Source organism: Phyllobates terribilis, unplaced genomic scaffold (genome assembly GCF_046119375.1).
Source record: "Phyllobates terribilis strain yellow unplaced genomic scaffold, ASM4611937v1 Scaffold_12__6_contigs__length_324123572, whole genome shotgun sequence".
NCBI lineage: Eukaryota > Metazoa > Chordata > Amphibia > Anura > Dendrobatidae > Phyllobates > Phyllobates terribilis.
This window is the reverse complement of record NW_027362772.1, coordinates 233,642,841-233,657,421: the sequence shown is the minus strand read 5'-3', so window position 1 is coordinate 233,657,421 and position 14,581 is coordinate 233,642,841.

Sequence of the window (14,581 nt, the reverse complement as noted above, 5' to 3'; positions counted from 1 at the left end):
CGTTTGCTCATGTGTTAGGTTTAGGAATACAGAGATGTGAATCTATCTATAAACATATAAATAAAAAACCTAATTAATACTAAGTAAATGCAATCCTAAAAAAATAATTAATTAATTAATATCTTCTCTCTCCATTAAAAGGACATTTACATGGAATAAATATTAAAATGGGAATATGCATGACCCAAGAAATATTTATGATATGATAATTGTTTTAGGGTCAGAGGCAACTTTGATAGATTTAATTATCCTATATGCTTTTCGTGACAAAGAAAATATGATATCTCGGGGAGCTATTTTGCATTATAATAATAATAATCATTTTTATTTATATAGCACCAACATATTCCGCAGCACTTTACAATGAAGTAGAGACATATACAGACTTTATAAATAATACAATGTATCACATTTCAACAGTTACAGGAGGAGTGATGGCCCTGCTCACAAGCTTACAATCTATATGGAAATGGGGGGACACAATAGATAGAACATGGTCATCAGCCAGTATCTGTCTAAGTGCAGTTACCGTGTGGTATTTGGTGCATGGACGATGTGGAGACAGATGAATAGGCGGGGCAGATTAAGATTAACATTTAGGAGGGACAGGGGAGAGTTAGGTTGGTGAGTTGAGGTGATAGGCTTGTCTAAACAGATGTGTTTTTAAAGCACGTTTGAAGACATGATGGCTAGATATCAGTCGGATTGTTTGGGGCAGTGCATTCCAGAAAACTGGCACGGCATGAGAGAAGTCTTGGAGACGGAGGTGTTAGGTTCGGATTAAGGAGGATGTTAGTCTTAGATCAGTTGCAGAATGGAGGGCACAGGAGGGGTTAGAGACAGAAATGAGGGAAGAGATACAGAACTGTGGAAAAATTTGTGGGTGAGAAAGATGAGTTTGTATTGTATTCTATGGTGAATGGGTAACCAGTGCAATGACTGGCACAGGATAGAGGTGTCGGTGAAGCGGCCTGATAGAAATACGACCCTGGCTGCCACATTCAGAATGGATTGGAGAGGAGAAAAGGTCAGATTCTGGAGATGTTTTTAAGGTGTAGGTGACATGAGCGAGTGAGTCATTGTATATGGGGAATAAAAGAAAGTCGTGTTTCAAGTATTACTCCAAAACATCAAGTTTGTTGCTTGGGAGTTATGGTGACGTCACCCAAGGAAATTGAAAAGTCAGGTATAGGTAGGTTAGTAGAGGGAGGAAAAACAAGGAGTTCAGTTTTGGAGAGATTCAGTTTCAAATAGAGGGAGGACATGATGTTAGAGACAGCGGACAGACAATCACTGGTATTTTGTATTAGAGTGGGGGTGATGTCAGGTGAAGAGGTATATAGTTGGGTGTCATCAACATAAAGATAATACTGGAAGCCAAATCTGCTGATGGTTTGTCCAATAGGGGCAGTATACGAGGAGAAGAGGAGGGGACTGATCCTTGTGGAACCCCGATAGTAAGGGGAAGATTAGAGGAAGAAGAGCCGGCAGAAGATACCGTGAAGGAGCAGTCAGAGAGATAGGAGGAGAACCTGGAGAGAGGGGTGTCTTTGAGGTCTATAAAGTGGGGCATAGTGAGGAGCTGTTGATCCACAGTTTCAAAAGTGGCAGAGAGATCCAGGATAAACAGCAGCGAGTAGTGCCCATTAGATTTAGCTGTTAGTAGAGTGTGAGTTGCAGAAACCATATTGTAAAGGGTCAAGAAGAGAGTTATCTGAGAGACAGTGGATAAGATGGGAGTGGACCAGGCATTCCAGGAGTTTAGAGATGAAGGGAAGATTAGAGACTGGTCAAGTGCAGTTCTGGTCCAGGGATGGCTTTTTCAGTAAAGGGGTTATGATGGCATGTTTGAATAAAGAGAGAAGAGAAAGGTACCCAAAGAAAGAGAGAGGTTAAATATTTTAGCTAGGTGGGTAGTGACAGCTGGGGAAAGGAACTGAAGAAGGTGTGAGGGAATAGGGTCACTTTTGCAGGTTGTAGGGTGGGAAGAAGCGAGGAGTATGGTCACTTCTTCTGTGAGTGGCTCGAAGATGGAAATTAAACTTGAGGTGCAGGAGGGAAGGGGATTGTGTAAAAATTTCTTGATGGATATCATTGATTTTTTGTAGGAAATAAATGGCCAGATCGTCAGCGCTTAGGTTGGTGACGGTGGTCTGTACTTTAGGGCTCAGGAGGGAGTGGAAGTTTTCAAAGAGTCGTTTAGGATTGTTGCCTAGGATTGAGATGTGATGAGAATGGTAAAGTAGACTTGTTTAGCCAGATGGAGAGCAGAGTTATACGTTTTAAGCATGAATTTATATATGACGCGCCCCCTGGGCCGTGTGTGTGTGGGGATACCCGGAACCGGACCTCTTGTGGATGCTGGGGGTTGGAGTCTCCGCGGCAGCGATCCGGTCCGTGCCCAGGGCGGTCAAACCAAATGGCAGTCTATATGCTAAATGTCCGACTACGCTACCCGTGGATTGCGGTCAGAGTGAACCGCCGCTGCAGGGCAGACCGCTGAGGCTGGTGTCGTGGGTGCAGCAGAGGATAGTATAACTACCCACGGGAGGAGTATAGCCTCAGGGCAGTAAATAGGGATGTTGGTGGTGATGGTGCGCAAGAGCAGCAGTAACCACACGGAGTCTGTCATGCAATTCAGGGTCTTTACTCTTGGTGGTATTAAGGGACCTGTCCGAAAAATACAGGTTAACAATGGAGGCCTGGTCAGTCTGAGAGCAACTGGAAAATCCCGCTGGTCGGGGGGGAGTTTGTAGGCCTACCGTGCTGACTTCACTCTTTCTTGGCTATCCCGCTGTAGTGTAGTGATAGCCCAAGTCTCTGAGTGTACCGTGTTGTTCTCACCCATATGACTGGCAACTCGGGCCTTCCATACTTCTCACCCCTCCGGGACAGTAGTGGTCCCTCTCGTGTGGCTGAGCCTCCGGGCTTCCTTGGGCCAGATGACTTGAAGTCCCCTGCGTGGTGGTTTTCTGCTGCTGGGCTTATAACCCTCACAGCCTCGGACTCCAGTGTCCGGCTTTGTAAGTCTCTAGCCAGGATGAGCTCTTCTAGCTCCCCTCCTGGCCTTGTGCCCCTCCTCTGCCTACAGGGACTCCTCAGCCTGCTGCTGACCTGTCCCTATCTGCAACTTCACTGGAACTTGTCTCTAACTTCTCTCTCTAACCCCGCCCCAGACCCAGTTTATAAAGGGCAGGTTTCTCCCCTCCCTGGACTGAGGCAGGAGGTGCTGAATGCTAATTGTCCCCAACCAGGGAACCTTCCACCTGCTCTCAGACATGACATTGCTGCCACTGTGGCGACCAGACCTGGGGTGCCACATTCCCCCCTAGTGAAATTTAGTACTCCGGGTCTAAACACATTTTGCAAAAACACAACAGGTAATAACAATACAGTAACATATATAGAAGAAGTTTAGTCTTTTTAGGTCACGATGCTCCCGTAACCAGGTGTCCTTGTCACCCATGATGCACTTTGAGGGACCCATCCCAAACCCTCCACGTAGGCCCTGGGGTGGCTACAGGGCTTTGATGGTCCAGAGTTGGACCACGTCTTCAGCCACCTCCATGGGATTTGTGTTCTGTGGTCGTCTTCAAAAGAGGGCACCTTACCAGGTGCAACTATGTACAAGGTACAGTTCCGGCTATTCATTGTCCATAACCTGTTAGTCCATGAACCCTGTCGGGTAACTAGAAAAACATAATTAATATACAGGCAACAAACAGTTTAACATTTGCAATGTGCAGGCATTTATATCACATTTTTAAATTCTCCAGCGAGCGGGTACCTGACCTTTAGTGCTCCTGTTGGACCTACGTAACCCACTGTCTGGTGGTACTCTATTCGGGTCCCCTGTTTCCACCCCCTGTGTACTGGGTGTGCTCTTGTCTGCACTAGAGGTGTTTGCAGATGTTACGGGTAGGTTGGGCAGCTTTCTGCGTACTCTTTGGCTCACCACGGGCATGGCAGGTGTAGCATCGGCGTCCCTGCCTCCTGCTAGGCAGGGACGCTGTTCTCCTCACCTCTCCACTCCGTGCCCGGCGTCCTCCTCCCGCTCTGCTGGCAGCGCGCGCTGCTTCCCGGCCACTGTGTTTAGGGTGCGCGCGCTCCCCCTCTCTTAAAGGGGCCGCGCGCGCCGTCCTAAGGAGTCCCCAGCCAATGGCCGGAGGACCTCACCATATATAAGGCACCTCCTCCAAAATGGAGGTGCCCGAGCATTGTTGTTGCAAAGCCTTCACTCTGCTTCAGCCCTCAGGTCCCGTTACCAGTTACCTGCCAGTCACCTGTCAGATTCCTGCTTGATACCTGCCTGATATCCGTTTATCTGCTTGCAAGCCTGCGGTCCGATGGTCTGCCTTCCGACACCTGTCAGTCTGTCTATGGACCAGCCTGCCCGCTCACCTGGGAGCGCTCATCTTCTACCTGCCTGCTAGCCTACCTGGAGGCTCCGCCGTCACTTGCCGTGACCACCTGCCTGTCCAGAGACTCTTGCCTGCTCACCTGGGAGCGCTCACCTGCTACCTGCCTGCTAGCCTACCTGGAGGCTCCGCCGTCACTTGCCGTGACCACCTGCCTGTCCAGAGACTCTTGCCTGCTCACCTGGGAGCGCACACCTGCTACCTGCCTGCTAGCCTACCTGGAGGCTCCACCGTCACTTGCCGTGACCACCTGCCTGTCCAGAGACTCTTGCCTGCTCTCCTGGGAGCGCTCACCTGCTACCTGCCTGCTAGCCTACCTGGATGCTCCGCCGTCACTTGCCGTGAACACCTGCCTGTCCAGAGACTCTTGCCTGCTCACCTGGGAGCGCTCACCTGCTACCTGCCTGCTAGCCTACCTGGAGGCTCTGCCGTCACTTGCCGTGACCACCTGCCTGTCCAAAGACTCTCGTCCCCTCACCTGGGAACGCTCTCCAGCCACCTGCCTGCTGTCCTTCTACCCAGAGACTGTCCCTGTCACTTGCCGTGAGTACCCGTCCTTCTACCCAGAGACTGTCCCTGTCACTTGCCGTGACTACCTGCCCTTCTACCCAGAGACTGTCCCTGTCACTTGCCGTGACTACCTGCCCTTCTACCCAGAGACTGTCCCTGTCACTTGCAGTGACTACCTGCCCGTCTTCCCTGGGAGCCACCCGCTTCCTTACAAGGACCGGCCCCTTGTATAGTTGCTCAGAGGTTCCGCCTCCCAGACACGTTACAGCAGGTTCACTACTAGCAAAGGGTTGATTCTCCTGAGCTGCTGGTATGTACTCTTCTGCCTCCGGGGCCACTTGCTCTTCCAACACTACTTGCTCTTCTGCAGGCGCTTGAGGGGCTGGCTGGAGAAAGGTATGGATGGGTACCACTATAGCGTTGTTGATTTGTGTCAAGGACCGGGGAAATTCTCCGAGCACTGTACTGACCATTTCTTACCTTTCCTCTGCGGGTTGACGGCTATCTTGGTCTTCATCAGCGCTTTGCAGCTGCTCTGGACACTTCTTCAGGTGGTCTCTAGAGACAGTGGCTGTGGTCTCTCCTCCATCCTTACTGATAACACATACCTTTGGGTTTTCATGGCTTGACGGCAGTACAGTGAACGGGTCTTTCTCCCACTGGTCATCCAACTTGTGGAGCCATCTCTTCCTCTTCAAGACCTGCTCTCCATGTGCCAGGGGAGCAGCAGGAGCATGCTGGTTGTAGTTCTTCTCTTGCCTCTCTCTTGCTTGAGACAGACTTCTCTCCACACTCTCCTGTACTTTCCGGTACTGCTGCTGTTGTTCTGTGTCCCAGTCTGCTTCTGGTGAGGTGTCCTCGGGTGTCAGGACTCCCATCTCCAGGTCAATTGGCAGCTTACCAGGTCTTGCTCTCAATAGGTAAGCTGGGGTGCAGTTGGTAGAATTTACTGGGATATGGTTATACAAGTCCACCAGATCCCGCAGTTTCTCAGGCCACAGGCTGCGTTCCTCCAGGGGCAACGTCTTGAGCAGGTCTATTACTACCTGGTTCATTTTCTCACACATCCCGTTGGTTTGGGGGTGGTAAGGCGTTGTCCTTATCTTCTTGCAGCATATAGGTTGCAGAATTCCTGGAAGACTTCAGCCTCGAACGCTGGACCTTGATCAGTCAACACTTGCTCTGGATACCCGTGTGGGTGGCAGAAATGCTGCTGAAAGGCTCTGGCGGCAGTCTGAGCTGTTAAGTCTTTGACAGGGACCACCACTAGGAACCGGGAGTAGTGATCTACGATTGTGAGGGGGTAGACGTATCCCGATCTGCTCGGAGCCAGCTTTACGTGGTCCAGGGCCACCAGCTCAAGGGGCTGCTTTGTGATGATGGGCTGCAGGGGAGTCTTCTGGCTGGCGCGGTCCTTCCTCCTTAGGTTGCACGAGCCACAGTCTCTGCACCAACTCTCTATAGCCCCTTTCATGCCTACCCAGAAGAACCGCTCACGCAACAGGAACTCCAGCTTCTTCCATCCAAAGTGCCCTGCGCCGTCATGGTATGCTTCTAGGACCATAGCCGCATCCCGCCTTGGGATCACCACCTGCCAGGTCAACTCATGTGTTCGAAAGTTGACGGTTCTGCGGCACAGCCTCCCCTCGTAGAGAAACAGCTTGTTCATCTCCTTCCACAGCTGTTTGGCCTCTTCTGGAGCATCCTGATCAAGGTGGGCATCAGCCTGGGTCAGCATCTCTTTTACCAGGCGGACTGTGGGGTCACTATCTTGTGTCTCTGCCCAGCCGTGGTGGGGTAAGGGATTGAACGTAGCGGTGGCAGAGCATCTCTCCTTTACGCAGTGGGAACACTGGGTGATCCCATGACGGTGGAATGCAGGGAGTTCAGTTTCTTCCAGTTCTTCTGGATCCTCTCCCCCATCCTGGCAGTGAGGCATTCTGGACAATGCATCTGCGTTGGCATTTGCGCGCCTTGTCCGGTATTTGATAGTAAATTCATAATTGGACAGCTGGGCCATCCATCTCTGCTCTAGGGCACCAAGTCTTGCAGTGTCCAGGTGTGTCAACAGGTTGTTGTCCGTGTACACAGTGAACTTAGAAGAAGCCAGGTAATGCTTGAAGCGTTCGGTGACTGCCCACACCACTGCCAGGAACTCTAGCTTGAAGGAGCTATAATTCTCAGGGTTTCTCTCTGTGGGTCTCAGCTTTCTGCTAGCATAAGCAATTACCCGTTCTCTGCCGTGCTGGATCTGGGACAGTACGGCTCCTAGCCCCACGTTACTGGCGTCGGTGTGGAGGATAAAAGGCAGGCCGTAATCAGGGTAGGCCAGGATCTCATCCCCCATGAGGGCCATCTTCAGCTGGCAGAAAGACTCCTCCTCCAGCTTGTCCCTCTTAAAGGGCGGCTTCTGACTTTTAGTTTTTGACTGACCTAACAGGAGGTCCTGCATAGGGGCTGCCATCTTGGTGAACCCGGAGATGAATCTTCGGTAGTAGCCTATCAACCCGAGGAACAACCGCACTTCTTTTATTCTGAAGGGTCTTGGCCAGTCCTTAATCACCGTGATCTTGTCAGGGTCTGGGGCTACTACGTGTCCCAGGTACTGCACTTTTGGCTTCAGTAGATGACACTTGGAGGGTTTCACCTTTAGGCCGAAGCCTGCCAGGGCATCGAACACCTCTGCCAGGTGCTTTAGATGGTCCTCATAGGTCTTGGAATACACGATGACATCGTCTAGGTAGAGTAGGACCGTCTCGAAATTTCTGTGCTCCAGACAGCACTCCATCAGCCTCTGGAAGGTCCCTGGTGCGTTGCAGAGTCAAAAATGCATACAGTTGAATTCACTGAGACCCATCGGGGTGGTGAAGGCGGTCTTCTCCTTGTCTGACTCTGCTACAGGAACCTGCCAGTACCCGCTAGTGAGATCCAAAGTAGAGAAGAAGTTAGCAGATTTTAATGCAGCCAAAGACTCCTCTATCCTAGGTAACGGGTACGCATCTTTGTGTGGTATTCTGTTGACCTTTCTATAATCTACACACATCCTCATCATGCCATCTTTTTTTTTTACAAGAACTAGAGGAGCTGCCCAGGGGCTACAGCTATCCCTGATCACCCCAGCCTCCTTCATCTCTCGTAACATACCCTTGGCATTCTGATAGTGTGCAGGGGGTACAGGCCGGTATCTCTCTTTTATGGGTGGATGGTCTCCTGTGGGGATTTGGTGTTCTACCCCCTTTACTTGCCCAAAGTCTAGCGGGTGTTTGCTAAAGACTCTTTCGTACTCCTGAACCACCCGGTAGACTCCCTGTTTCTGGTGTGAGGGAGTGGAGTCAGTGCCCACGTGCAGCTTCTTGCACCAGTCCTCCATTTTCTTTTTTTAGAGCCGTTACCTTCCTCTGGGGGAGATGGAGGCAAGGGTTCCACGGCTTTTACCGAGTTTTGGTTAATGGTGAACAATTTGGCTAGAGTGGCATACCGGGGCAAGTGTACTTCTCTTTCCCCAATATTTAGGATGCGGACCGTCACTCTCCCATGGGGGACATCAACCACCCCCGTGCTGTCAAAATGGTGGGCCTACTGTCTGAGTAAACGGGTTCTACCATAGCTTGGTAGACTCTACCTCTTAACCCGATTGCAGTCCGGCACCAGATCATCATTTCACTTTTTGGGGGCATGGCGATAGGGAACGGGTCACTCATCCTAACGCTACCAATCTCACCACCAGACAGTTCTACCTGTTGCCGCTTCATCAGGGCTCTGATCTCCTTTTGTAAGACGCGCTGCTGGCTGGAGCTGGCATTCATTGCAACCTGCTGTAATATAACAATTATCTCTGAAAGACAATTTTCAATAACGTTAGTACCCAAGGTTATTTTAGGGTGACTTTCACGACGGTCGATGTCGACAATAATCAGTCCTTGCGCCGGCAGTTCGACTTTACCAATTTTGATGGTCACCTCCTTGAACCCCACCTGTGGCACGGGCTGACCATTGCTGGCGATGATGCTCAAGTCATTATCTGGGTAGCGCGTAATATCCGTGTCATTCCAGTACCGCTTGAAAAGTACATAGGGGATGGTGGTTATCTGTGACCCGGTGTCCAACAGTGCACTCATGGGAATGCCATCCAGTACCACAGGCAAGACCGGTCGTCCCCCCACATACTTGTCACGCCAGTTTGATGGGCCTGATGATCTTACGCCTGGGGGTGGGCCCTCTGCCCCAGGTTGGGCTCGTTTAAATTACAGTACCTCGCAATATGTCCTGGCTGGCTGCAGCGGCGACAGATGGGCTGTCCATCCTGGTCATAGCGGTCCGTTGGCTTCCCTCTGGATGGTGGGATCCTCTTCTGTCAGCGCCACGGGACGTCCTCTGGACTGGTAGCCAGTTGGATCTTTCCTGGAACGGATACCTGTAACGACTGCAGAGTCCTGGGTAGTGCGGCAACGCTTTTGGTCAGTTCTTGGACCTGATGGTGCAGGTCTGTAGACAGGGTACTACTCGTAGCCTGTGCATTGGCTATAGACTGGGGCGCCGCCTCCTGGTAATAAGTGATAGCAGGGCGCCTGGAGGCCGCAACGCCACCGGGTGCGGGTTCTCGGAGTACCCGGATGGCTCTGTCCTTAAACTGCGCAAAGTCTAACTCAGGGTTCTGCAGGGCCATTAGGCGTAATTGGGTTCGGTGGGCGCTGGACAGCAGACCCTCAATGAATTGTTCAGTCAGCAGTTTATCTGCATTCCGCACACTGTCAGGGTCTGCCTGCTTAATGGCTCTCAGGGCCTCTTGCAAATTCAAAGCATAGTGTCTTATACTGTCTTGGGCCCGCTGCTTGCACCCATAAAATCTCATTTTCATCTCTGCTGAGGCACGGGTATCAAAAGTGTCCTTTAGACTGGCTAAAATATCCTTCACGGTCCCCTTGTCCCTGACTGACCAGGACTTTACTTCTCGTTGGGCCGCGCCGGTAAACTGGCCTATCAGGATGCTCACTTTTTGTTCCTCCGTCAGGGGGTATACTTTGAATAGGCTATACAGTCTCTCTTTAAAGTCGATCAGGGTATGCGACTCCGCTGAGTACTGGGGCAACCAGGCCGCTCCGGGGATGTAAGGCATCGTGAACGGCATTACTGCGGTGGCAGTTCCCTCCGCTTCCAACATCTTCTTCCCCCCTAGTCAACCGTGGCCTACCTTCCATTGCTTTTCTTCTGTAGGCTGCGGCTCCGCAGGTGACCGTCGGGGTTGAGGACCTTGCGTCGTGTCCTGGTGATGTCAGCGTCCACTCGGCTCCTTTCAGGACCTTGCGCAGCATCCGTGCGTAAGGCGGGGCTCCAGATCTCGCGCGCTTTCGTTGTCCACGTCCCTCTTCTTCCCGTGTGACGTCCCAAAGATGGTGCCCGATGGCGGGAAAATGGCTGCGGATGGCGAGAAACGGCTGCGGATGGCGGGAAACTTCACCAAGGTAAGTATTACAGTCTTTCTTCAGGCACGCAGTACCCGTTGGTTGCGGGCACGAAATCCTGCCGACTACGCCAAAAGTTGACGCGTCCCCTGTGCAGTGTGTGTGTGGGGATACCCGGAACCGGACCTCTTGTGGATGCTGGGGGTTGTAGTCTAAGCGCCGGCCATTCGGTCCGTGCCCAGGGCGGTCAAACCAAATGGCAGTCTATATGCTGAATGTCCAACTATGCCACCCGTGGATTGCGGTCAGAGTGAACCGCCGCTGCAGGGTAGACCTCTGAGGCTGGTGTCGTGGGTGCAGCAGAGGATAGTATAACTCCCCACAGGAGGAGTATAGCCTCAGGGCAGTAAATAGGGATGTTGGTGGTGATGGTGCACGGAAGCAGCAGTAACCCCACGGAGTCTGTCATGCAATTCAGGGTCTTTACTGTTGGTGGTATTAAGGGACCCGTCCGGAATACAGGTTAACAATGGAGGCCTGGTCAGTCTGAGAGCAACTGGGAAATCCCGCTGGTCTTTGGGGAGTTTGTAGGCCTACCGTGCTGAATTCACTCTTTCTTGACTATCCCGCTGTAATGTAGAGGTATCCCACGTCTCTGAGTGTACCGTGTTGTTCTCACCCATATGACTGGCGACTCGGGCCTTCCGTACTTCTCACCCCTCCGGGACAGTAGTGGTCCCTCTCGTGTGGCTGAGCCTCCGGGCTTCCTTGGGCCAGATGACTTGAAGTCCCCTGCGTGGTGGTTTTCTGCTGCTGGGCTTATAACCCTCACAGCCTCGGACTCCAGTGTCCGGCTTTGTAAGTCTCTAGCCAGGATGAGCACTTCTAGCTCCCCTCCTGGCCTTGTGTCCCTCCTCTGCCTACAGGGACTCCTCAGCCTGCTGCTGACCTGTCCCTATCTGCAACTTCACTGGAACTTGTCTCTAACTTCTCTCTCTAACCCCGCCCCAGACCCAGTTTATAAAGGGCAGGTTTCTCCCCTCCCTGGACTGAGGCAGGAGGTGTTGAATGCTAATTGTCCCCAACCAGGGAACCTTCCACCTGCTCTCAGACATGACATTGCTGCCACTGTGGCGACCAGACCTGGGGTGCCACATTCCCCCCTAGTGAAATTTAGTACTCCGGGACTAAACACATTTTGCAAAAACACAACAGGTAATAACATTACAGTAACATATATAGAAGAAGTTTAGTCTTTTTAGGTCACGATGCTCCCGTAACCATGTGTCCTTGTCACCCATGATGCACTTTGAGGGACCCATCCCAAACCCTCCACGTAGGCCCTGGGGTGGCTACAGGGCTTTGATGGTCCAGAGTTGGACCACGTCTTCAGCCACCTCCACGGGTTTTGTGTAGTGTTGAGCCACCCCCGTAGTGTTCGAGTTCGGTTCGGTTCGTCGAACACCCGTGTGTTCGCCGAACTGTTCGTCGAACTGTTCGTCGAACACCTTCGAACACCGTTAAAACCAATGGCAGGCAAACAAAAACACATAGAAACACATAGAAAACACCTTCAAAGGTGTCCAAAAGCTGACAAACTGCTCAGAAGACATAACTAACACATGGAAAAGTGACAAGTACATATAGTCATGCGAAAATAAAAGAGGTGGAGGAGTAAAAGGAGGGGGAGACACAGATATAGGCATGTCATGCCCTTCTAAAATCCAAAAAGTGAGAAGCCGACACGGCCAGTCCGCTCCTGCCCGTGCCACCTCCGTGTCGCCGGGTTTGTGCCAGAGCCGCGGTGAACCCTGATGGCCAGCCCCCCTCTCCCAATACTGGTGCCTGTCCGCTGGTGGGTCGAGCGAGCCCCCCTGTGGTGGAGGCAGCTCTAAGCTTTTTAATTTAAATTGTCTCTCTAATTTGAATGAAAACACTTTAAATCCATTTACAAGGATCTATTGGAGGGCAAGTCTCATGCCAGCAGCCGCGGTAATTCCAACTCCAGTAGCGTCCACTAAAGCTGCTGCAGTTAAAAAGCTTTTATAAGGATCGAGCTCGGCTGTCCACCGCAAGGCATCCTACTGCCAGTCCCAGCCCCTATGCCTTGGGGTGCCTCCTGATGCTCTTCACTAAGTATCCCATGGTCCCGAAGCATTTCCTTTGAAAAAATTAAGTGTCTAAACTACAGGTGGTGCAGCTTGCTTACCAGCCGGGATAATCCGCTCACTAGCAGACACTGCTACTAGGCACAAAGTATTTCCTGGGCTAGATGCAGTTAAAAATTTGTAATTAGATACTCTCGTTGGATGCTGAGAAAGCATTCCATAGAGTCTCCTGGCACGCCATATATGATTCTCTTAAAAAGCTTGGGGTAGGGGTCTAGGGGACCCTTTTATAGCCAAAATCACGGCCCTGTATCGCAATACGTCACCTAGGCTGAAGATAAATGGAACTGTAGCACCCTGAGGGCTCGGTTGCTACAGACGTATTGCACCTCACCCAGAGGTGTGATATCTCACTCTCAGGTAAGGATGGAGTGTGGATCAGGACCTGACACCTGCATGCATTACACCACATTGCCGTGGGGCAGGGCGACCAATATGCCCCTGAGATGGGCACGACAGTCCCTGTCCCTGGCTGGAGTGGGGGGAGGGAACACTGAGGAAGGGGAACCCTGTAGTGCAGGAGCAGGGAGGAAGCAGTTCCTGGGTGCATTGAGAAGGGAGTATAAAAGGTGGGCACCATCTTAGTTCAGTGCAGAGAAGTCTGAGCAGAAGTGGCAGGGAGCAGGGGCTCTGCATGAGCTCTGCTCCGGAGGCGGGCCTAGTAACAGAGGCCCAGGCCTGGAAGAGGGAGAAGGAAGGAAGAGGAGCGGAGAAGGCTCCAGGAACGAGGAATGAAGGGATCCCAGGGGTGCGGACGGGCGAGTCGCCACCGCACGCCCGAATCCACCTGCGTGGAGGGGTCAGGCCAAAGGGGGAGACCGGTCCCCGAACTAGTGGAGGCAGGAAACGACCCTCAGCTAGAAACCGGAGGCTCTGACATTTTATGTGGCACAGCCCCTCGCTACACCCGCTAGGAAGGAACCACATAGGGTCAGGGAAACTGGCGCCAAGTTTACCAAGAGGAGGCCCGAGGCAGCCGGACAGAAGTGTTGGTAAGAAAGGCCAGACAAAGGACACACAAAGGGGGTCCTGTGAAGTGCTCCAAAGTTATCTGGGAGTTGTCTGAGCCCCTCACCTGGTGAGCACAGTACGACGTGGGCAGCCGTTACCTGCAGACGTGGTCTGGATAATAAGAACTGTGAGTAAAGGCCCTGAACTGCATCACTGACTCCGTGTCGTTACTGCTGCTGCCCTGCACCATCACCCCCATCCTCCGCATACACTGCCCTGAGGCTATACTCCTCCCGTGGGGAGTTATGCTACGCTCTGCTGCACCCACAACACCAGCCTCAGTGGTCTGCCCTGTAGCGGCGGTTCACTCTGACCGCAATCCACGGGTGGCGTAGTCGGACATTTAAACATGAAAACCACATAAATAGTTCCGCCACTGGTTTGACCGCCCTGAGCCACGGAACTGGGTCGCCGCCACGAAGACTACAACCACCAGCATCCACCAAAAAGGGCCGGCTCCGGGTGTCCCAAGGCCCAGGGGGTGCGTCAGAACATTTTCATCACCTTTCACAATCACCAATGGGACAAGGCAGTGATGTCCTCTGTCCCCTCTCTTATACATCCTAGTGACGGAGCACCTGCTCTCATCAATTCGCCATAACCCCAATATTAGGTGGATTGAGGTGGGAGGCACCGAGTACAAGTGCTCTCTATTTGCTGATGATGTCCTAGTATATATCACTCAATCACATATATCCATCCATGCTGTTATGGCTGAAATAGATCACTTTGTTACATGGTAAAATTTTAAAATCAATGCAGCGAAGTCTGAGGCCCTCGATGTCTCCCTCCCCAAATCCATATAGGATTCCATCCAGTCCAACTTTCCCTTTGCCTGGCCCTCACAGGGTATCAAATACTTAGGAATTCCTATTCATAGAGACCTCTCCCATCTATGTTATCTTAATTTTGGGCCCTTTATTGAACAACTCCATACAGACCACGGTTGGCAAGTTAGAACTGTAAGATTCACTACGTGAACCACTGGTGTTTTGTGGAAAAGCACATGTACACTGCGTTCCAAATTATTATACAAAAAGTGTTTAGGAGTGATAAGGGAAGAATTTGTTTG